Source organism: Diorhabda carinulata, chromosome X (genome assembly GCF_026250575.1).
Source record: "Diorhabda carinulata isolate Delta chromosome X, icDioCari1.1, whole genome shotgun sequence".
Taxonomy (NCBI): domain Eukaryota; kingdom Metazoa; phylum Arthropoda; class Insecta; order Coleoptera; family Chrysomelidae; genus Diorhabda; species Diorhabda carinulata.
The window spans coordinates 13,590,058-13,614,647 of NC_079472.1; the positions used below are offsets into that span (position 1 = coordinate 13,590,058).

The 24,590-nt window shown below is 32.1% G+C and overlaps 1 protein-coding gene across 1 annotated transcript in view; it reads left to right on the forward strand.

Annotated features, from left to right (window-relative positions):
- LOC130901613 (GAS2-like protein pickled eggs) overlaps window positions 1-24,590 on the forward strand; it is an 87,282-nt gene that overhangs the window by 17,189 nt on the left and 45,503 nt on the right. The gene's annotated exons all lie outside the window — the stretch shown is intronic.

Below are 24,590 nucleotides of genomic sequence, written 5' to 3' on the forward strand. Positions count from 1 at the left end.
ATCTCGCTTCACTTGATTGGAATAAACAGAATGATGTGAAAATTATTAAAACTGATATTGAAACTAATAAAGGGCCATTCAAACTATCTTGGAAACGTATTTTATTGTACACTCTGTATATATAATTCAATCAGTTAGTACATTTTCAGTCGGGACGTATCAAATGCTAAAACACCATTCAAAATTTTTTCTGTTTTCTCAAAATGGATGTAAATAGATGGGAGGGAGGTCCAAAAATACTGTGCTGGACGGTTCACACAAATCTTCATAAAAATGCGCAATTTCAATAGGAACCACCTATATAATAAATCAAAATTAATTTTCTGACATATTTATTAATGAAAACTCTTGTTTATAGCTCACATTCTGTTTATATCTTATTTCCGCTGCGATTTATGTCTCTAGATGTTTCTCTTTCTATATTAGTTTCTAATATAGAGGGTGTCTGATAATCCACAAGTGCTGGTACTAGGTAAGTTTTCTACTGCTTCCCTTGTAACCTCAATATTGCTTGACCTGAGCGTAAACGATCTTCAAATCGTCATAGTTAAAGGATTGAACCAACGCTCTGCCTTTGGCATATAAATTTTGTCTCCTTCTTTAATTTCCCATATATTCCCAACTGCTGAAGCTGTTTTCATTTTTCTAATATCTTAGCAATAAACTAATTTCATATTTATCTTATTCCATACTATTTATTATAAAAATGTACGAATTCAACTCATTTTGCTACAAGTCACCAAATATTTTATCTTTTATTAAGACTACAAAGTTTATGACAAGTATTTAGCTTAGATCTGGTTTCTTGTTGGATAATATCATGTGTTATAAACTACCAAAAACCCAAAAAAATGTGCCCATGACCTCATTGGTCAAAAAACCGTTGAAGTTTTGATGAAGTGCATTGTGTACTCAAGTTTCATTTACGATGATGTGAACATATTCATTCGGAATACGTTTGAAGATATGCAAACAATCGTTTGATTTGAGTTTTTTAACCGAGCGAGCTTTTGATCAACATTAAGCAATCGCCTTGCATAAAGCTTTTTAGTATGTAATCTCTTTTCTTTTTTTAAATCTAAAAATAGTTTCATCAATTGTATTTGTTTTTTTTTGTTTGTATCGTTTTTTTTTGTTGTTCCACATAATTTTATTGCTGAGTTTGTCTTTCCAATCCACAGTCTTGACTGTTTATTTCGTTAGATACAAAAATCTGACTTATTTTGTTTAAACCTCATCAAAAGTGTAGTGAAAGCCATTGGGTCATCGACCAAACTGATTATAAACCTAACGATATTCTTTAGAGTGAATTTTCGATCTTTTATCCCTTTTATTTATGTTTCTTTTCTATTTTTTGCTGTGGTTATGATGAAGTGAATTGTGTACTCAAGTTTCATTTACAATGATGTGAACATTCATTCGGAATACGTTTGACGATATCCAAGTTTGAATTGAATTTTTTATCCGAGCGAGCTTTTGATCAACATTAAGCAATCACCGTGCACAAACCTTTTTCATATGTAATCCCCTCTTCTGATTTCTTGGACTCTACTTAGTTTTTTAAATCTAAAAATAGTTTCATCAATTGTATTTGTTTTTTTTTGTTTGTATCGTTTTTTTTTTGTTGTTCCACATAATTTTATTGCTGAGTTTGTCTTTCCAATCCACAGTCTTGACTGTTTATTTCGTTAGATACAAAAATCTGACTTATTTTGTTTAAACCTCATCAAAAGTGTAGTGAAAGCTTATTGGGTCATCGACCAAACTGATCATAAACCCAACGATATTCCCCAGAGCGAATTTTCGAACTTTTATCCCTTTTCTTTATGTTTCTTTTCTATTTTTTGCTGTAGTTATGATGAAGTGATTTGTGTACTCAAGTTTCATTTACAATGATGTGAACATTCATTCGGAATACGTTTGACGATATCCAAGTTTGAATTGAATTTTTTATCCGAGCGAGCTTTTGATCAACATTAAGCAATCACCGTGCACAAACCTTTTTCATATGTAATCCCCTCTTCTGATTTCTTGGACTCTACTTAGTTTTTTAAATCTAAAAATAGTTTCATCAATTGTATTTGTTTTTTTTGTTTGTATCGTTTTTTTTTTGTTGTTCCACATAATTTTATTGCTGAGTTTGTCTTTCCAATCCACAGTCTTGACTGTTTATTTCGTTAGATACAAAAATCTGACTTATTTCGTTTAAATCTTATTAAAAATGTAGTGAAAGCCATTGGGTCATCGACCAAACTGATTATAAACCCAACGATATTCTTTAGAGTGAATTTTCGATCTTTTATCCCTTTTATTTATGTTTCTTTATGATTTATTTGTTAAAAAAATTCCTATTCGATCTAAATTCAAGGTATTTTATATAATATATAAAATCACACCTTCAAAAACATATCCCTAAGAAGAATGTCCTTTGTGATTGTGAAGAGATTGACTTGACCGTGGAGTGCTAACACTTTCACTGATTGGTGATTCCTTATATGGCGGTCTGGATCTTACACATATTCAGCCCACCTTGACATGAGCCGTGTAGCATGCCGATATTAAGTTTACAAATGCTAATGATCGATCATTTAGTACAGTAGAATTATATACACCGTTAGTCGATTTATAATAATTTTTCCACATTATTACTATCTCCATTCCAGTTGAAGCCACACTTTGCTTAATTTAATTTGCTTAATTTAATTTTGTCTTTGAACTATGATAGCGCATTGGTCATGCGTGCCGACAATTGTAGCTGCTACCCATTCATAAACAGAAAACAACGACAAATCTTGGACGTTTAAACCAAAAGGTTGATGAAAGCTAGAGGATCAGCGATAGCAAAGACTTAAGAAGTTACATAAGAGAATTAATGACTAAGTTTTTACGAAGAAGAAAACAATACTGTGAAGTTGTTTTCTCTATGTATTGAAGCCTCCACTTCGCGACGTCTTGAATCTCCCCTTACCTTGTTTTATGTAATTTTTGTCTTTCTTATTGAGTGTTCTGTAGACGCTGTTTCTTTTCCACGTTCTCCTGCTTCTGGCCGCGTTTTACCATAACCTCAACGCATAAGCAATAACTGAAAAAACCGAGAGACAGATGCCTACAGGGCAGTAGCATCACCACTAATATAGTCATTAATAGTCGAAATGCATGATGATGTCTTATGAGATCAAATGCAACCTGTCCTAATGATCTAGTACTTTTAATTAACCCTCAGAATGAACGGGGTTGAACTAGCCCTTAAGTCAGATATGAAATATCTCGGGAATCTCGAATCTAATTGATTTATATAACTGCCGCAGATTGGTCGACCTATCATAGCCTATGCACCTTTCATATAGTGGTTAAGAACAAAAATATATAATTGGGTAATAATCCTAGATGAACTGCAAAGGGCGGTTTGCTTTGCAACAACAGTCATGACACAATTATGTCCCACGGCAGCGCTACTCGTACAAGTCATTTTAGATTGAAGACTTCAATAGAAAGTAAAGCAATAAAGGAATAGAACATGAAGCCCGGAGACCTGACTAGACATCTCAGCATTCTTCAAAATGTAAAATGGACAAGTAGGGCAGTAGAAGAGCAGCCCTTCGAGAACTTCACTGATATAAAGTAGAGTCAAAGCTAATATGGAACTGCACCCAATCGTGGAACTCGTAGGAAAGAAACTATAAAGTTAATTCAAAGCGGGTACCACCACAACCTTTTATTGGTCATAAAAAAGTGACGAAACCAAAATAAAATGGAAACATATCTGAAACAATCGAAGAGATTTCTGTCTTATTCTATCAATTGGTCGGAGAGGACTCTTCCATTGAGTGAAGATGAGGAAACTGACCGGTGAGTCTGAATAACTTCCTGTCAGTTCTTATCGTTTCTGTAAATAAGTAAAGAACACCAACACCTTCCTTTGAGTACTATGCTATCCATAATTAAAGGTTACTTCCAGATAGGTAGCTCAATTTGCAAAATCGTTAAAGGAAAGTGTTATCTTTTTATTCGTCTTTAAAGACAGATTTCGAATGCTTGTAATATTTGGTTCATATCTTTGGTGAAGGTCCAGGACACAACTCAACAGTGATTTTTGATAAAGACATTTATTTTCTTCATTTATTATGTTTGACTGTGACGGAAGATAAAATTCACGAAGGTATCATCTGCATATTTGATGTTGTTGACCCTTTTCTGTCTCCGCTGAATATCCTGAATACAAGCTGAAGATTCTAAGGTTTGTCCAATTATTCCCAGGTGTTAATTCCTGTTTCTTTAAGCATCTTTTTCATATTGAGTGCGCTTATGGAATTGATTGAAATTAACCGAAATATATTGTAATTTCGTAAACGTGTAATTCTTGAGAAGGTGATCTAAAACGTAAAAAAGATAGGATGTGGATTATTTCGACTGTACTATAAAAGTTATTGACGATTAAATTAATTCTATTCGATGCGGTTTGAAATATTGGGAAGAATGATTCACCGGATTCTAGACAAATGTTTTGCCTGAATGAACGTACTTGAGATTTCGTAATAATTATTGTGAATGCCACAGAATGTTTTCGATTTATTCCAATTGTTAATATTTTATAATGTAGTTTTATTATTCTGAATCAATTTTATTTATATTTCATTACGAAATTCAAACAGTAAATTTATCTTTTATCAGATTTTATTAAATTGATATCGATGAACTTTATCTAATGAAATAATTCAAAGTGTATTTTGAAAGTGATTTTACGAACAAATTTATCTACTTTTGAATGAGGAGTCATTCGGATTCGATAGATATGATGGCCGAATTTGTAAACTTTTCTTGTGTAATATTAATGATCAAGTAATTTCTTAATTTATTTTTTAATATCTTTCCGTTCAATTCTGCAGTTGCGATGGGACTCGTACATTAAGCAGAATATTGAGTAGAACTCAGATGATAAAGTAAATCATTTGCCTTTTTTTGTAAGCTTCAAAATGGGTGATTCAGGATCAAAAATCTCTAGGAAGTGTTGTTGCTGATTCTTCAAATATTTTAAAATTATTCTGAGATCTTTGGAATGTTTTCTAAAACTATCTAAGCCTTAAACGAATTCCGTTTTTTTGAATTTAGAATAATTTATAATGATATTTTTTTTTTCGTACCTGATAATACGATTAAAAATGATTTATGTGCTGATTTTCCCTCAGCTTTAACATTTATTCAATTTGTTATTAGGAAACGTGATTTGATAGCAAAATATTGTTTTTTTTTCTCATAATATTGATTAATTGTAAACATTAGACGGACATATCAATCCTAGTACACGAGGTTTTTGTTTAAATAACAACCTAAGTATAAAATAAGACTATTTTGAAAGTTGTTTTAAATCCATCTTTTAGACACACCCCGTATATATTTCGCAATTACGATGAACCTTATTAAGATAACCAACGTGTCTCCATATTAATGATTAATTTAAATTTTAAATATTAAAATGTTTTGTTACTATGACAGTTATGATTGATAATATTGTTTTTATTTTATTTTATTAATTAATTTCAAGTCAATTATTTGTTTTGAATTGTCTTTTTATCGTATCTTTTTGTGATAATCTGAAAAGAATCGACGAATAGAAGCAAAATAAACGAAAATAAAACTTAAACAACCGTTTAATACCTTTACTATCATATTTGGACAGGGCATGGACTTCTATTCGCAGTTTCGTTTGAATTTCGGTAATTCGTTGGACACTAATCGACAATATTCATAGAACTACCTAATGATGACCATTTTGTCCGACCCTGTATATGCTTTAGTATCTTGAAACGTGAATAAGGACGTGTTAATATTAAGTTTTACTTTACAAAAAATGATAACGAAATCTGTTTATTCTCAAATTTGGGGCACTGAAAAGTATCCAAAGCAAAATCATTTAATCCATGGATTAAATGTTGCCGAATTAGCTAAGGAAACTTCACAAAAACTTGGGACCCTCTTAAAAACTAGAAAGTTATACACTCCGCAACAGCTTTTAATCCCAAGGCCCAGATTCGTCCATCTTTGGAGTTGTGCTCGGCTCCCAAGCATATCCTCAGGATGCTCGACTCAAGAGAGTAAATCATTTTATTGGCGATTCAAAGTTGACCAAAAACATGGAAAATTTAGAGTATAGAAGAAATTTCGCTGACCCGACTGTGTTTTACCGATACCACCAAAGAAGATGCTCTTCGGAGTTGTCCAACTTAATCTCACCTAGAGCAGTTTTGGAAAACCTACTCGACACCGAGTTCGCCTGAAGACACCTGTGGAATTAGCTGTGAAGGCACGTCTTTCCAGGACACTACAACCTATAGAAGTTCTAGATCAATGTCCACTCGAACTAGTTGTTGGGTGTGTGTGTAATAGGGTTTGCCCCCTTGTGCTCGCTTTGTATATAAAAGAAAATCATTCAAGGATGCTTTGCTCAACATCTAAAGCAAAATCCTTTTATTCACGGATTCAACGTTGGGATAAATACAATGTTAGTCAAGGAAATTAATTCCTAATCGTATCATCGTTCAAATCTGCCGCCCAATCAACTCGACTAACATCGTAGACTGCAAGAGATCACCGCCATTAATACCGATCTTGAAAACATTCTGGAGTAGGGTGGAAGCTATAGGATTGGATTAAATGCAAGAAATATCCAGTCTGCTGTTTTTACAAAGAAGACTGACACTTCAGCTCAGGATTTGGTCCTGTTTGGACATAAAATATCACCATCACTGCAAATTCGCTTGTTGGGCATTAAGGTTGGGAGCTATATGTCTTAGCATAGTCACGTTGCCGAATTAGCTAAGGAAACTCAACATAAACTTGGAGTCTTCTCAAAAACCAAAAAGTTATATACCCCGCAACAGCTTCTAATCCCAAGGCCCAGATTTGGAACACGGCTCTTAAGCGTATCCTCAGGATATAGAAGAGAGTTCATCAATTTAACGGCGATCCAGAGTTGATAAGAAACATGGATAGCTTAGAACATAGAAGAAAGGTCACTGACCTGACCGTGTTTTACCGATACCACCAAAGAAGATGCAAAGAGTTCGCCTGAAGACACCTAAGGAATCAGCTATGAAGGCACGTCTTTCCCTACAACATATAGAAGTTCTAGATTAATGTCCATAGGAATCTCCACACGGTTGGCACAACTCAAACTAGTTGTTGTGTGTGTGTAATAAGGTTTGCCTCCTTGTGCTTGCTCCGTATATAAAAGAAAAGCATTCAATTATGCTTTGCTCAACATCCAAAGCAAAATCCTTTTATTCATTGATTCAACGTTGGGATAAGTGCAATGCTAACCAAGGTCATCAATTCCCAATCATTTAATTATGCCTGACAGAAGTCTATTTGAAATTCTAATACATAACCTATAATTATCATGAATAATTCATATTAGATACACAATCTTGTAATTTGATACCCACGTATATGTTTTATTAAAAAAAAAATGATAAATTCTTAGACTAATTCACTTTTTTCTCGCCATCTAGAACGATCTTACTGTATAGTCATTTTAATATTTCGTTTTTGATTTATTTTAAAGTGTAGGCAAGCAAATACCGGGACCTTATTATTGATCAATTTGCAGTCACGACAAAAACCCAATGAGAAATGTGTGTAGCAGCCAAATCGATATTAGACAAGTGAGGAGTTTTCTTATTCAATTTTGGACAATATCGAAACGTTTTTCCTTGAATTTTATTTTCTCAAACAAACCTTTTAAATCTCCTAATCTGATTCAAAGCCAATTTCACCTAAGTGAATTAAATGTGTCATATATCCGATGAATTTAACAAAAATTATTATTTTTATTATAGACTTTCCAGTTCCACGTATGTTTTATAATGTTTTTTAAAATATAAGTAAAAACGGGTGCACTAAAACTATCGAAAATTTTGAATCCGTTGAGATACGCCAACTCGAAACGGGGATATTTAAGGTAAACGAAAAGGTAGTTTGAGTATATAATACAATTCGTGACGAATTCGTTAAGAGTATTACTTGAAATTCAGTATCTAAACCACTTTGTGAAATTGGAAAATCCACAAATTAGTACATAGAATTTAATCTGCCGAAGTGAGTCCTAGAGACGGGCAAACATACGAACTTTTGATTAATTATTATCATTAAGACAAAACGAAAAACCATCAGCAACATCTAAGATTTTCCAAAATGAGCAAATGTTTAATATTATATAAAATATTGAACAAAAATTTATAGAAAAATTATTTTTTTCCAAAAATGAGTGCATTTTTGGTATTACCTTCAAAATAATTGAAAAATTGCGCAAAAAAGCCTTTTAATTTAAAAATGGTTAGGTTAGGTTAGATTAGATTTGGTTAGGTTAGGTTAGGTTAGGTTAGGCTAAGTTAGATTAGGTTAGGCTAAGTTATGTTAGGTTAGGTTAGGAGACTATTACTATAATCGCATTATTCGATCGATGAGAAAGTATCAACTATTTGTTACTCTGTTGTTAAATTTGTCTTTATACCTGCGCTCGATGCACTTTCCTATATATAATCTGTGCGTTCAATGGACGTATTCTTTAACATTAGGTTGGTACTGGATAATTAACAATAGGCAAATGAAGTTTTGAAATTTTCGAAAGCCGTAATTTGTAAAATTCCATATAACAAAATAATGAACACTTGCAATTGTTATTGCCGTTTAATTTAAGAACGTTTAGGTTAGGTTATGTTAGGTTGAGTTAGGTTAGTCAAATAAAATAACAGAATATGAATTTGAGAAACAGGTATCTAATATATACAAAATATATTATTTCTTTATTGCTTTTTTGAGTTTTATTAAGTTTTTAGAATGTCCCGCGTTGCGTAATCTTCCCTCACGAGTTGTCTAATCTTCATAACAACCACGATCACGAGTTAACACATTCACGAAATCACGAGATGGCGCACGGCCGTAAAAACTCATTAAACATTGATTCATTTATAAATAAGCTAAAGCTGAGTAAAGTCTAATTTTCTATATTTGAGATCTAGTTCATTCTTTTTCTTTTTAATAAGTTTTCTATCGTAGTTTATAACTAACGTATTCTATATAATGTAGCTTTTACAGTTTTCAGATATTATTTATGGGACATTCTTTATATTCCACTTCAACATAGTCCATACCATAGTACATTTAGAAACAATATATTTACTCCAAAATAATAAAAAATACAGGGCGATGCAGTTAAAATATTAACCGATGAAGTCGTATCTGAAATACCATTACTTAGTATGTTAAAAAATAAATTTAAAACCAGCTTTTTTTCATATTTTTAGTTGTTTCTTAATCAGTATTGCTTCCATATGATTGTAAAATATAGTCGCTTGCAATTGACAGTTTTCCGGATGCTCACGAACTGCACGTTTTCAATGTAAATTAACCGAATGAATGACTTCCGATTCATTTCTATTTTACCAAACATTCGTGGTACTCCAAACACATTGAAATTAGCTGCTACGTAAATTTTAATATCGACAATAAACGTTTCATTTATAAAATGATGATAATGTTCTTAAGTTTTCACGAGAGGAATGACTAATTGTTTCAAATTATGCAATTTAATGTGAATATGTACATACATGCACGGCAGCAACGGATTGAAAGGATGTACAGAACCGAACTTAATATTTTATCTATTACGACAGTTTTCAAATTCGCGTTTAACAAATTTTAAGTATCCTAAAATCGAAATCAAAATTATACGTCAAGATCGCGGAGACAACAGCAACATCAAATTTGAGATAAAGAAAATGCACTTTGCGCAACCGAAGGTCGTAGAAAGTGTTTGGGAAATATCGGAGAAAAACATCGAAAAGTCAAAGAAGGAATCAACCAAAACTGAAGAAAATCACTGTCTAAAATGCTGTGGACCTTTCATTGAAAGTATACTTTAAACTACATACACATGAGCTTCATGAACAAACTTTTTCATCAGGTAGTCTGAGTTAAAACCAAGGAGTTGTTTGGTTCCATAGGTTAAGTCAATAACAGTTAATTAATTAAGTGAAATTCAGTGAAAAATTTAGGGGAAAGGAAAAGTATCTAAGTGAAATCGATCGATATACAAAGTAATGCGGAAAATTCCTGAAACATAATTCATATTAGATAGACTGTAATTTGATTCCCACTTGAATGTTTTGCTTTAATTATTGGTAAATATCAACTAATATGTTTTATAAAAAAACGACAACTGCCTTATACGTATTGCGATCTATGAGTTCTTAGTCTAACATAGAAAAAAAGGTCTTAGATTAGATAAGATTAGATGAGCTAGCTAACTCATTAACACTTTGACCTCTAAACGGTCTGTTTAATTTCATCCTTGGTATGAAATATTTCACCTCTTAACTCGGCCTTCAGCTTTGTGAACAAAAATAGTCGGATGTGGCTAGATCAGGGCTATATGGTGGGTGTTCAATCTTATTGAAACCACATCCTTGTGTAGTAGTCTTGGGAAACAAAGCATTGTGGACTGGAGCATTATAATGAATCAAACGCGCTTTTTTATGATAATTTTTTTACCCAACTACGTTATTAACTCATTCAATACGGCAGTCATTTGTAAGGAATCGAAGAGCGCGCCGGCACGCTCTTCCGTATTGAATGGTCAGGGTAATATGCCGCGTTCATGGTTGTACCAGTCCTAAAATATTGTAGCTATCACTTTTTTGGTCCTTTCTGTGAACTTTGCTTTTTTTGGTAATGACTCTCCTTTCCCATACGATTCCATGGATTCTCTTTTGGGTATCATAGTAAAACATAACATGCGAGAGGCCTCTTTAGACCGTAATCCACTAATTTAATATTATTCTATAGTAGATAGTCACCAGGACTTAGACAACTTAAATCAATTTTTAATTGCTTAAAATGGATACAAGTCATTATAAACACATTCTACTCTTCTTTTGATTTGTGTTGGTGGCCACCTAGATCACCTAATCTTACTCATCTTGTTTTTTTATCATAACCTCATATTGTGAACAGAAATATATGAATTCCTAGTGAGTGTTTTAAATTCGGAAGGTGTTGAAGTATTTTAAAATGTGTCGCATGATTTTGGATTCACTCACAAACATACTAGAGTGAGAGCCAGTGCCTGCCAGACATACGTTAAAGTATAAAAGCTGAAAATTTTTCTGCGTGTTCTCACTGGTGTAGGGAACAATGTTTGGGGGTTACAAACCTTGAGTAACGGTGCCTTCGGTAGGTATCAGGTAATCAAGGTGCGCAGTACCTGAGCTCTCTCACGTTAAATTATAAAAGCTGAAATTTACACAGAGTGTTCAAATGACCATTCTAAGTAATTATTCAAAAGGCCAGACCTATCCGAAGGGTCTAACACTCCGCCAGACGCGGTAGAAGGTCAAATGCACTGAGAGAGCATTGCTCAGGTACATGAATGCATTTAAGAGAGTATTCCTGCAGTTTAAATTTTATAATTAATAAAAAATTTATGTGAATATTACTGAAAAATTGTCATACAATAATTTTTAAATAACCAGACATATTCAAAGGGTTAAACACCCCCTTAGACTGGATAAAGCCCAGCTAGAACTATACATGAGAGAGCATCAGAAAACTGTTAAGTAAAGTGAATTTAATACGAAAAAAATTATTTATTCTGTACATATAAATTAAATTAAATTAAATTTAGATTTTTTATTTATTAATATAAGTAAATAAATTAGATTTAGCTCAATATTAATTAGTAAATACATATATATATATACATTATTCATGCTTAATATTATAATATATTTAATCATCTTTATTTTCATCGTTGTCATCGTCATCTTCATAATTTCCATAATCCTCATCATTTTCCCAGTCATGTAATTGATTGCTTTCATTGGTTTCAATACTGTCTCCTTCTGATATTTCTGTAAAAAAGAAACACATTTATTTGATCCATAGCTGCTATTGAATTAAAATTAACTTTTGATTAAAAAAGTACCTGATGGAGTTTTAAGTGCATCACTGACGAAGTTCGGTAATTGATCGCCTTCGAACCATTTAAAGACATATTGGTTGTCATCATTGATTATCCATCCATAATCTTCTGGGTTGTAAATATGAGGGTTCTTTAAGTGAGCATTGGTCCAAATGCTTGCAATATATTTTGTTCTTAAAACGTGCTGAATGAGCTCACTCTTACAAGGTGGTAGATTACTCGCGTCGAAATTTCTTAATTTTATTTGAAATGATTCATTTACATCTGCAGCTGTGTAGGTATCAATAAACAATTGGAGTCGCGCTGCATCTACATCATTTATGCCTGCTACATTATATAAATCACAGATGAACTGCTGGACCGTGTTGAAAGCGATAGTTTTCTCCTCTTCATTATAGAAATCAACATTGGCAAAATTAGCAAAGAGTTGTTGATATTCTTCTTTTTTCTTCAACAATTTAAAAGGCTTGATTTTGCCTTTTTTGAAAAAAGCAGGATTATAATCACATCCTGTCATAGCGTGAAGTGCAGGCAAACTTTTGCATATTACATTTCCTTGATTTTTATGAATTGTTGTGAGATCTATGTATCTCATTTTATTTCCAGTTCCTGAAAGCATCCATACCTGTGATTTTTCATTTTTGATATGATCCATATGACCAAGTATTATAGCAGCAATGTCAGTATCGCTAGCTCTAATAACGATATTCGCCTCATACTCGATGTTGCACAGATGATATACAATTTTTGTGTCTGCTTCTTCATGATCTTGACATGTAAGATCTTCAAGTATGTTGCATATCACTTTATCATCATTATTGGTAACGAACGAATGACACTGTTTGAAATTAACATTAACTACTTTATTGCCAATTAATGGAGCAACTTCATCACTTGCCCAATGTGATATGAAGAAATCAATAAGAGCTTCCTTAAATTTCGAGTTTTTCAATTCTTTTGTGAAATCAGAGGGTCGAACTTGATCAGGTCCACTAATGGTAAAATCCAGTTTTGAAAATTCTTGACGGAGACTTCTTTCGTAGTCTTTAATTGATGGCGTGAAATATTGATCGAATATTATATCAATTCGCGATGCATTAAAATTACAAAACTTTTGTAACATTTTTTTGGAGATATTCCCGAACGTCTTTGGAACTTCTGTCATAGTATGCAATAAGAAGAAACCATCAATTATCACTACATCTATGTGAGGAGGTGGTTGGTGTTCAATTCCTTTTTCCAAATGTTTCATTAATGCAGATTTTTCAGTTTTACAAATAGTACCATCTAGATGACACATCGACATAGGCACTGGTGTTATTGGATATGAGAGAATTTTAGATATATCGATATTAAAATCTATTGATAATCCAAGCATACGTCCAAATAAATCTCGCTGGATCTTTATTTCTTGTATTTTACCTCCTATTTGAACTTTCTTATTCTTCTCATAATCACAACTAAAATTGTTGAATGGAATTTTTTTAATACTCTTCTCAAATCTACTAATATTTGTTTGACATTCAGTTATAAAAGTATGTCTTCCTTGATCGCCTATCTTCTCTAAATTCAAAAGAAAATTTTCTACTTCATTAGACGCTGCTTTACCAGATGAAATGTTGATTAATTGATCTGTAGGTATTGTTTGGCTGAAAGGATTGATGAATTTATCAAAAGTGGTAATAAACGTTTGCAATTGTGTAATACTATTTTTAATATTGTTATTATCTAAATCTGCTGAAACATCCTGTTGTTTTTGTAAACCTAAATGTTCGTAAACATGACTTATTATTGTTGCTCTCACATCATGACTTCGAGCCCATCGTTGACGAGCAGAGATCGAATTTGTAAAATGTATAACTCCTGTAAGCCTTCTAGCAGCATCTGCATTGATTGTTTGCTCCAAAACTAAATCAATGGGTTGTTGTGAAAATGTTTTGTCGGTTCTCTTGATTCCAAAGAATCCTTTTCTAAATTCATCAGATAAGCCAGGATGAGTTTCGTTGACTTTCAATAGATTATCCAAGTATTTGACAGTCCACCGAGCATAATTTGGCTGATTACATGTGAAAAATAAATTTGTGATTTTTGGTAGAACATATTTGAACAGCTCAAAATCTCCAATGCGGATGCTTCTTGACAATGTTAAATAATAATTTACTAAATTGATATAGATTAAATAAAATTGAGAAGTTTTTCCATGTTCTCCATTGAGTGTTTGTTCCTTGAATCGTGAATAGTCTTCATATATTGTTTTAATTTTATCATTTTCGATTCTAAATGCTGACTTTTTACAACTTTGTAATCTTTTTATTTCATCTATCATCTCATCAGTAAATTTTATATTTTGCATTTGCAAAAACGATTGAAAGTGCAGTACCTCCAACCCCAGTGCCATAAGAGGATGCAATCTTTTGCATCTGTTAAAATGTTTTCCTTCCAGAAATCCTTTCAAAGATCCATTTGCTATCAAGTTACTTTCAACCATAACATTAGTTAGTCCACAATCAGTTATTACTTTTCCAACAGCTTTAAAATATGCCATCATAATATGGAAAGGTCCTAAATGTATGAATAGTTTATCAAACATAGGTTTTTCTGTTGATTGAATTTGCAAAGCAACTTTTGCAATTGCGAGATCGTATGTCACTTGGATATAAGATTGTTTTAATTCTTCTGCAATTTCCAAACTTTTTTTCATTGTCTCTAAAACGACTGATGTATTTGTTGGTGATGAATTAATTGGAGTTAAATAAGAGATTATTTGTTTTGGACTATTATTGTCATCAATCCGACTATTAAATCCAACCCACATAGGCACATCAGGTATTTGTAAAGCATGACTTATCATCCAAGTCATATCTATGTTTGTATATAATTTAAGATTTCTGGGTGAAGAATTTTGTGTGTTATTACCAGTTGACTCTAAAGTATCTGTCATTTTCGGTTTCTTAGGATAAGAAACAATTTCTGATGTTATCGCTTCAAAAGTTCTTCTTTTCCTACGTTTTTGTAAGGGATCATCGTTTACACATGGAGAATCCGAAGATTCGACAATATCAGAAGTAATGTTTTGGTAAATGATTCCTACCGTGTCGTGAAGTGTATCCTTGCCACCTCTGGTTTCGACAAACCGATCAAAATTATCATAAGCTACTCCAGTACATAGCTCTGAAGATTTTTTAATAGTTTCTGGTAAGAGAGTCGACTTTTCTACTGAAGTATATGTCACCTCTGTTTCCAATTCTTCAACTCCTTGATAACTAATACAATGTCCATATCGATTGACAATGTCAATTATTTTCCTGCTGCTTGTCAAACTTTTTAAAGTTAAACCTAAAAGAATATGCTTCGAAGTTTTAATTTTACCATTATAAATTCCATAAACAACATCTTCGCTGAATGACTTAGCAATACGCAAACGTTTTGTACTATTTTTTCGACTACTGCAACCGTTAAGCAAGACACGATAAAAGTCTAACAATGTTTCTGGTAATGTGATTTCTCCGTTTATAAGATCCTGAGTTGAAATTTTTGCTGGTAATTTTTGAGGTTTAGTAGCTAATATTTTTTTCCTTAGAAGCAACGCAGCTCTCTGTAAAATATCTTCATCTTGCAAATGTTCGTATGATTTATCATCGATCACTGAAAGATACTTTGGGGCTATTAATTTTTTATTGTGTGTGGTTATAAATTTAATATTATTACGAAAATGTTGAATTATTTTATCTTGAAGATGCTGAGGTGTAAATGTAGAATCTATTTTTTCTGAATTTTCGTTTGGATCAGTTTCTAACAACTCAATGTAATGTCTATGTAAGGAAGTTAAAAAGAAACATCGACCTTTATCAATAACATTTTCTTGTATGTATTGACGGATTTCTTCAAATGCTCTTTGATGACAATTTCGACGCTCATGCCAAATAGTTTCGACTGTTTCTTTCGTTGATAATTTAATTTTATTGTTGAAATCGACTCTACATACAGTGTGATAGTATATTTTTGGAGCAAAATAACTTATTAATCTCTTGTATAAATCTTTGTGTTCCTCTCGTTCTTTAACGAAATCTATTATTGAGGATTTCAATGATTCTGTTTCAGATTCATGAAGGGGTTGGACTTTAGATCGATGTTTTTTTCTTTTAAGGTTGCAAAACACGCAAATTTTACAACTAATTTCAATACTTGCATCACTTTCGGTAGGAATCTCTTCTAAGGTTGAACCAAGATCACTTACATTCTCAAAAACCTCGTGGGTCATTGAAGTTGATGCCTCTTGTTCTACAGATTGTAAAGTTTTTTCTGATGATCTTGGTGTAGTAGAGCTGGTAGATTCATCCGTCGATGTTGATGGTGTTGGATTCACGTCTGGATCTTCATAATATTTTTTCATCAGTGCTGTAAATGTCTTGTAGCACTCTCTATGGTAACCACCTTCCATCTCTCCACTTGGTAAAACCACATCTTTATATTTAAGTTTATATTTTTGTCGTGATTTTAATATACTTTTACACTTTTTCAATGTTTGTTCAAGAAATAAAATCACATTTCCACTACTCTCATGACAAAATACACAATCTACATTTTCTTCCATGATTATAAACTTATTTCACTGCAATTTTGCTCCTAAAATTTTCTTTCGAAACACTACCTTCAACTTTCGGAGTCAAAAGTATACTGGCATCTGTTGAACCTAGTGCCCCAAAAAGACATTTAGAATTTTGACCTTGTACTACGTTTGGAGGGATTTTAGACCCTCGAAATTGTCCAGCTGTTCAGAGTGTACTGTGAAATAGGCATTTACTCCATACCTGTATATTTCGTCATCTCTAAAACCCACTAATACTATTTTATACGCATTCACGTACACGAAGACATTCTTTCGCTTGTACTCCACCTTTTACAGTGTCAAGGAATATATGAGACCCTTCAAATAGACCTAAGTTTTTGAATATTCTTACAAAATAATTCTCAAGAAAAATATATAAAATAATATGTAAAATATTATAGTCAAATTTCGTTCAATACTATTAAATTATTATGAATTTTTAAGTTATGTCATGATTATTAAATAAAACATATCTATTTATGTATATTTTATGTTATTTTAAAACTACTGAAAAATTCAAAAATACTAATAAATATTTTTTTTCCATTAAGTCATATACATAAGTAACATATCTATCGATATGATCTATCGATGCATTCGACTTTATACTACTAATTAATATTGAGCTAAATCTAATTTATTTACTTATATTAATAAATAAAAAATCTAAATTTAATTTAATTTAATTTATATGTACAGAATAAATAATTTTTTTCGTATTAAATTCACTTTACTTAACAGTTTTCTGATGCTCTCTCATGTATAGTTCTAGCTGGGCTTTATCCAGTCTAAGGGGGTGTTTAACCCTTTGAATATGTCTGGTTATTTAAAAATTATTGTATGACAATTTTTCAGTAATATTCACATAAATTTTTTATTAATTATAAAATTTAAACTGCAGGAATACTCTCTTAAATGCATTCATGTACCTGAGCAATGCTCTCTCAGTGCATTTGACCTTCTACCGCGTCTGGCGGAGTGTTAGACCCTTCGGATAGGTCTGGCCTTTTGAATAATTACTTAGAATGGTCATTTGAACACTCTGTGTAAATTTCAGCTTTTATAATTTAACGTGAGAGAGCTCAGGTACTGCGCACCTTGATTACCTGATACCTACCGAAGGCACCGTTACTCAAGGTTTGTAACCCCCAAACATTGTTCCCTACACCAGTGAGAACACGCAGAAAAATTTTCAGCTTTTATACTTTAACGTATGTCTGGCAGGCACTGGCTCTTAGTCTATACAAACAATGAAGCAAAGTTAATAGATAAGAAAAAAGTAGTTCTACAAACATTGGAAGATTGCGATGCGAAAGAGCTTAACAAACAAACTGCCGGTAAATATAAGAAACAAGTTTTTAAACTGTAACTGTAGATTCACTAGATTCACATCAGATAAAACGTAGATTTAACAACAGAGGTTAAAACATTCTTACAGAATGAAAAGCACGTATCTCGTAAATATTCTAGTAAAAATATTTTTTTTTTCAATCTTTCCTTCAACAACTTTTTTTAGGTTTTTATATGAAGTATGTTATTGTATTTTTTTTGTGAGAACTGAATACATTTCTCAAGACCTCGTTGTGTAAAAACAATAAACAAATATATCTACAAAACGTAAAATTAAACTCAGTCGCGCGTGCTTAATCTCTAGGAGTAGCGTAGCTCTGTTAGAGTTGACTAAGTTTCGATATATACTGTTACAAGACAGTGTGTCCTTAATCAATGTCTCGTGTAAGTAAGAAATAGGATGGGTGCCATGGAAGGTAGAGGGATGTAGGTATGTTGGTTTTTCCTGACACGTATCGGAAAGAAAGTTAATTACATGCTGTTAGGATATTAAGAAAGTTATAAGAGAAAGCTTATTATACCAAAAAAAAAAATATATCAACTTGGAATAACCTGGGTCAGGAATTGGTCAGTTTGAGGTCGAAAGATTATTGTTTTATATATTACTTATTTACTAATCCGCAACCTCTTGAATCATAGTCCTAAATGTGATATTTCTCCTCCATTCAACTTTATCTTTAGCTTCCTGTTTAGCCTGTCTCCAGTTCAGTCTTTTGTTTTTCATATGTTTTTGATATTTCTTCTGGATCTGCCTCTTCTTGTCTTCCTGTTTGACCAAACCATCTCAACTGTTGTTTAATTTTTGGCACTACGCTGAACGAATGAATGGGGATAACTACTCAGGAGCACTATGATGATAAAACGCCTCAAGACAAATAACGTTCATTGTAGACTCACTAAGATACGTAAATATTTTGAATACATTTGAAAGATTAGGATTTCACATTAGAGGGTGAACTTTATTGAGATAAGACATACTTTATGAGTATATCGATGCTTCCAGATCCCGTTACATAAGTGGAACGGAAGAACCTTATTTCTCCTCAGGAAGTTCCCCTGATACATGATGTTATGGAAAATTTTAATGGAAGCTGGATGGACAAGAAGGAGGTATCGTTTAAACAGTATTAAATATTCAAGAAGTACTTCAATTTGACAATACTGGAAAATTTGTTTTTATTTTTATTTATAATTACCTAGAGTCGTACTTCACCAAGTTTTTTGTGGTTGCTTCAGATTTTTTAGTCGTAGCAGAGATATTATATACTATATAAAATATTTACAACATCTGAAGTATATTACTGCTTTTTTTTGTATTATTCAACTTAGTATAATTCCCAGACTGGATCATTCCAAAACAACACTGACATCTTCTTCGCATTCTTCGGATCTTTGACACCCATATTTCTGCCCAGTTCTTACTTTACAGTTTATAATCTTATCGACCCCAACTTATCTCTAAAATACGGCGATAAACGCATATCTCAAACGCTTCAAAAGGTTTGGGCATGAATCTGAAGGTAAGACCATAGCTGTGAACGATTTTTCTAGTTTTATGAAACTTGCTCTCGCTTCGGATATTCTTGGTCGTACCTCCAGACTACGATCTCGTCTATTTCAGTTACCAGGTACTCAATTTTTTCTACTTGATCTATTCATTTATTATTTACCCTAATTTTTTCTTCTGGTGCGCTTTATTCATTAGTTATGACTATATATTCAGTTTTCTTTGTATTAAGCTTTAGTTTGTAATTCTGGCAGACTATAACAAGTCCTGTCAAAGTATTATCAATGTATTGTTGACGAGTTTTCCAAAAATACCTTTTTACAGCTTGAACATTTCTCCAGAGTACAAATTAAAGACCAATGGAGATAGAATGAACCTTTCCCTTAGTCCTTTCGACCTTAGGGGAACTTTGGGGGAAACCTAACTACGTCTTATGAACCACTTAATGATGTTTTGCCTTTGAAAACAAAAAATACTTTGGACAAGAAACATTGCAATCAATAAAGATAATGAGGTTCCTTAAAACTAATATTCATTTATATATTCTGTTTATTTAACGATAAGAAAATTTATTTAACGAGTTAACAACAACTTTTCTCGATTAAGAATATGCAGGCACTATATGTATGCATATCATCTCTATTTATCTATAAAAATAGACGAGGAAGTGAGAGCAGTCGGATACAATGTAATCTCGCATCCGGTAGATTTTGTATCAACACAAATGAGCTTCAACGTTTCAGAAACAAACAATAAGGGCATTAATATTTCTCGGCAGTCAAATGCATCCATAAATAGACACCCCCAGCCTCAATGAGACATTTTAATGACTGACATCTGTGTTTCTAACAATAAGGGACGGACTTAAAAAATTGTCGCATGCATAACTGATTATATAGATGACCATAAACTGTACGGTACAATAGAAAAAGGTTTGGAGTGGTTAAAAGCCGTGAGTATTAAAACCGTATCATAAGATGTACAAGGGAACGTCCATAAACCACGTTGCTCGACCAAGAGCAGGGGAAATACTATACTGAGCCACGTGACGAGGGAGGGAGGAGGTGAGAGCAAAACTACGTAGTTTTCTTCAGAGGAAATCTTGTTAAAGAAAATGATTTTACGAGAAGAATCAAGAGTATATTGCTTGAAAAATAATGACATTGGTTAGATCTCCTCCATATCATTGCGAACTAAACCTGATTGATCTGGTATGAGCATAGATAAATGGAGAAGTTTCAAAAAGAAATAATAAGACAGTTGAAATGATCCAGACACTCATTGTGAATATTCGTTGCAATAGTTCATTAAAATTATTCTTTATGAACGTAAAGTTGTTTAAAAATAAAAATTTAAACCTTTATCTGTATATAACCTTGTGGAAAAATGAAACAGCTTCGAAAAAATTTCAAAGAAAACTGAGCAGATCTGTTGACGCAAGAGCTTTTGGTCAGGAATTAGATTTTTTGGCACTAACTTCGCATAGACTTTCGTCATGTGTAATTCCTCGTGTAAAATTTTTCTAACCGTTTCTTTGTCGGCGTTTACATCCTCGGCTATCATCCGGATGCTCATTCGACGATATGCACGCACAATTTGGTTGATTTAGGGCGCTGGTCATCTTCAGTGCTCTCTTGGCCTTCACTAAAGCGCTTACACCACTCAAAAACACGCGCACGAGATAAAGAAATGTCCTCAAAGGCCTCTTGCAACGATTTATAGCACTCAGTCGGAGAATTTTTCAATTTAACAAGAAATTTGTGATTGATACGTTGCTCCTATTTTTATAATAGTGACGGAAACGTGTTTTGGGGCGTGCATAGACAAGATATCTAGATACCCAATACACCACTAGTTTTTTACCTCACTCGTCTAGGACGTCCTCTAGGTGCGCAATCTCGTTATGTAATAACCAGACCTCGTATATTCTAAAACTCGTAATATATATTAAAACATTTTAGTGTTTGATTGCCACGGTCTCGCAACAATTACGTTTATAATTTCATTTTGAGTAGAAATTAATTTGAATTAAAAAGAATATTGAAAAACTTATATTTCTAAAACAATTTTTTCCTAGAAAGAAGGAATTTATTTCAATACATGGATTTAAAAATTCTAAATAGGATAGAATGATTTGTTGACGATTCAAAATTCTTGATTATTATAATGAGACACTATTAAAAAAATTATGATAACACAATTTTTTATCTAGACACCCAACGCACAACTAGTTTTTTACCCCACTCGTCTAGGGCCCCCTCTAGGCGCGCAATCTCGTTATTTAATAACCAGACCTCGTAAATTCTAAAACTCGTAAAATATATTTAAACAATTTTGGTGTTTGATTGCCACAGTCTCGCAACAATTACGTTTATAATTTCATTTTGAGTAGAAATTAATTTGAATTAAAAAGAATATTGAAAAACTTATATTTCTAAAACAATTTTTTCCTAGAAAGAAGGGATTTATTTCAATAAATAAATTTGTTGACGATTCAAAATTCTTGATTATTATAATGAGACACTATTAAAAAAATAATGATAACATAATTTTTTATCTAGACACCCAACGCACAACTAGTTTTGTACCCCACTCGTGTAGGGCCCCCTCTAGGCGCGCAATCTCGTTATTTAATAACCAGACCTCGTATATTCTAAAACTCGTAATAAATATTAAAACATTTTAGTGTTTGATTGCCACGGTCTCGCAACAGTTACGTTTATAATTTCATTTTGAGTAGAAATTAATTTGAATTAAAAAGAATATTGAAAAACTTATATTTCTAAAACAATTTTTTCCTAGAAAGAAGGGATTTATTTCAATAAATAAATTTGTTGACCATTCAAAATTCTTAATTATTATAATGAGACACTATTAAAAAAATAATGATAACACAATTTTTTATCTAGACACCCAACGCACAACTAGTTTTGTACCCCACTCGTGTAGAGCCCCCTCTAGGCGCGCAATCTCGTTATTTAATAACCAGACCTCGTAAATTCTAAAACTCGTAAAATATATTAAAACATTTTGGTGTTTGATTGCCACAGTCTCGCAACAATTACGTTTATAATTTCATTTTGAGTCGAAATTAATTTGAATTAAAAAGAATATTGAAAAACTTATATTTCTAAAACAATTTTTTCCTAGAAAGAAGGGATTTATTTCAATAAATAAATTTGTTGACGATTCAAAATTCTTGATTATTATAATGAGACACTATTAAAAAAATAATGATAACATAATTTTTTATCTAGACACCCAACGCACAACTAGTTTTGTACCCCACTCGTGTAGGGCCCCCTCTAGGCGCGCAGTCTCGTTATTTAATAACCAGACCTCGTATATTCTAAAACTCGTAATAAATATTAAAACATTTTAGTGTTTGATTGCCACGGTCTCGCAACAGTTACGTTTATAATTTCATTTTGAGTAGAAATTAATTTGAATTAAAAAGAATATTGAAAAACTTATATTTCTAAAACAATTTTTTCCTAGAAAGAAGGGATTTATTTCAATAAATAAATTTGTTGACCATTCAAAATTCTTGATTATTATAATGAGACACTATTAAAAAAATAATGATAACACAATTTTTTATCTAGACACCCAACGCACAACTAGTTTTGTACCCCACTCGTGTAGAGCCCCCTCTAGGCGCGCAATCTCGTTATTTAATAACCAGACCTCGTAAATTCTAAAACTCGTAAAATATATTAAAACATTTTGGTGTTTGATTGCCACAGTCTCGCAACAATTACCTTTATAATTTCATTTTGAATTTTATTTAATTTGAATTAAAAAGAATATTCGAAAATTTATATTTGTGTGGGGTCAGAAATAATTTTTTCTTAGAAAGAAGTGATTTACTTCAATAAAAGGATATAAAAGTTCTAGATAGGATAAAACGACTTGTTGACGATACAAAATTCTTGATTATTATAATGAGACACTATTAAAAAAATAATGATAACATAATTTTTTATCTAGACACCCAACGCACAACTAGTTTTGTACCCCACTCGTCTAGGGCCCCCTCTAGTCGCGCAATCTCGTTATTTAATAACCAGACCTCGTAAATTCTAAAACTAGTAAAATATATTAAAACATTTTGGTGTTTGATTGCCACAGTCTCGCAACAATTACCTTTATAATTTCATTTTGAATTTTATTTAATTTGAATTAAAAAGAATATTCGAAAATTTATATTTGTGTGAGGTCAGAAATAATTTTTTCTTAGAAAGAAGTGATTTACTTCAATAAAAGGATATAAAAGTTCTAGATAGGATAAAACGACTTGTTGACGATACAAAATTCTTGATTATTATAATGAGAGACTATAAAAAAATAATTTTTTATTCGAAAGTATTTTGTAGAATATAAATTCATTTATCTGAAGAATTTAAACAAACATTCATATATTTTCTAATGAAATTAATTTCACTTGTCATAATATATATGAACATTCGGTACTTTTGACATAATTAGGTAAAAGATCATTCGAGGTCAGATATTTCAGAAGTTTTCAAGAAGCAAAAAAAACCCGCTATGGTATAATTAAGTAGATTAGTTTTTATGAGAAGATCATTAGATTTATTTTTTTTTTGTAAAGTAGGAGTATTATAGCTACGTTGCTTTATAAGGAAAACAATAATAAGTAGGGACGTACGTTTTTGATCAACAGTGGGTATTAGAATTAATAAAACCGGCACCGCAAACATTTAATAATCCTTATATAATATTAAACTCTACATCAAAATTATTGACGTTTTGGATATTTATTTAGAGATTTATTGTACGTAAATCCTTCATTTTGATACGAAATTTCACAAAAAACGGGCTCCTAATCCAATAAGAGTTTTTTTCTTTAACTTGTGCTGTTATATTTAAATTTAATCGTATCCAAATCTACAGTTATAGGTTATAAAACTTTTTTATACACAAATGTTGTCTACAACCAGCATTAATGTTCACCAAATGCAACAAAGACCTAAACTACTGTTTTTATAAAGAAGGCTGACACTACAGCTCAGGATTTGATCTTATCTAAACATCAAATATCACCATCACCGCAAATCCACTTGATGGACACTCAAGTTAGGAGTAATATGCCGTAATTAACGAAGACAGCTTTACAAAAACTTGGA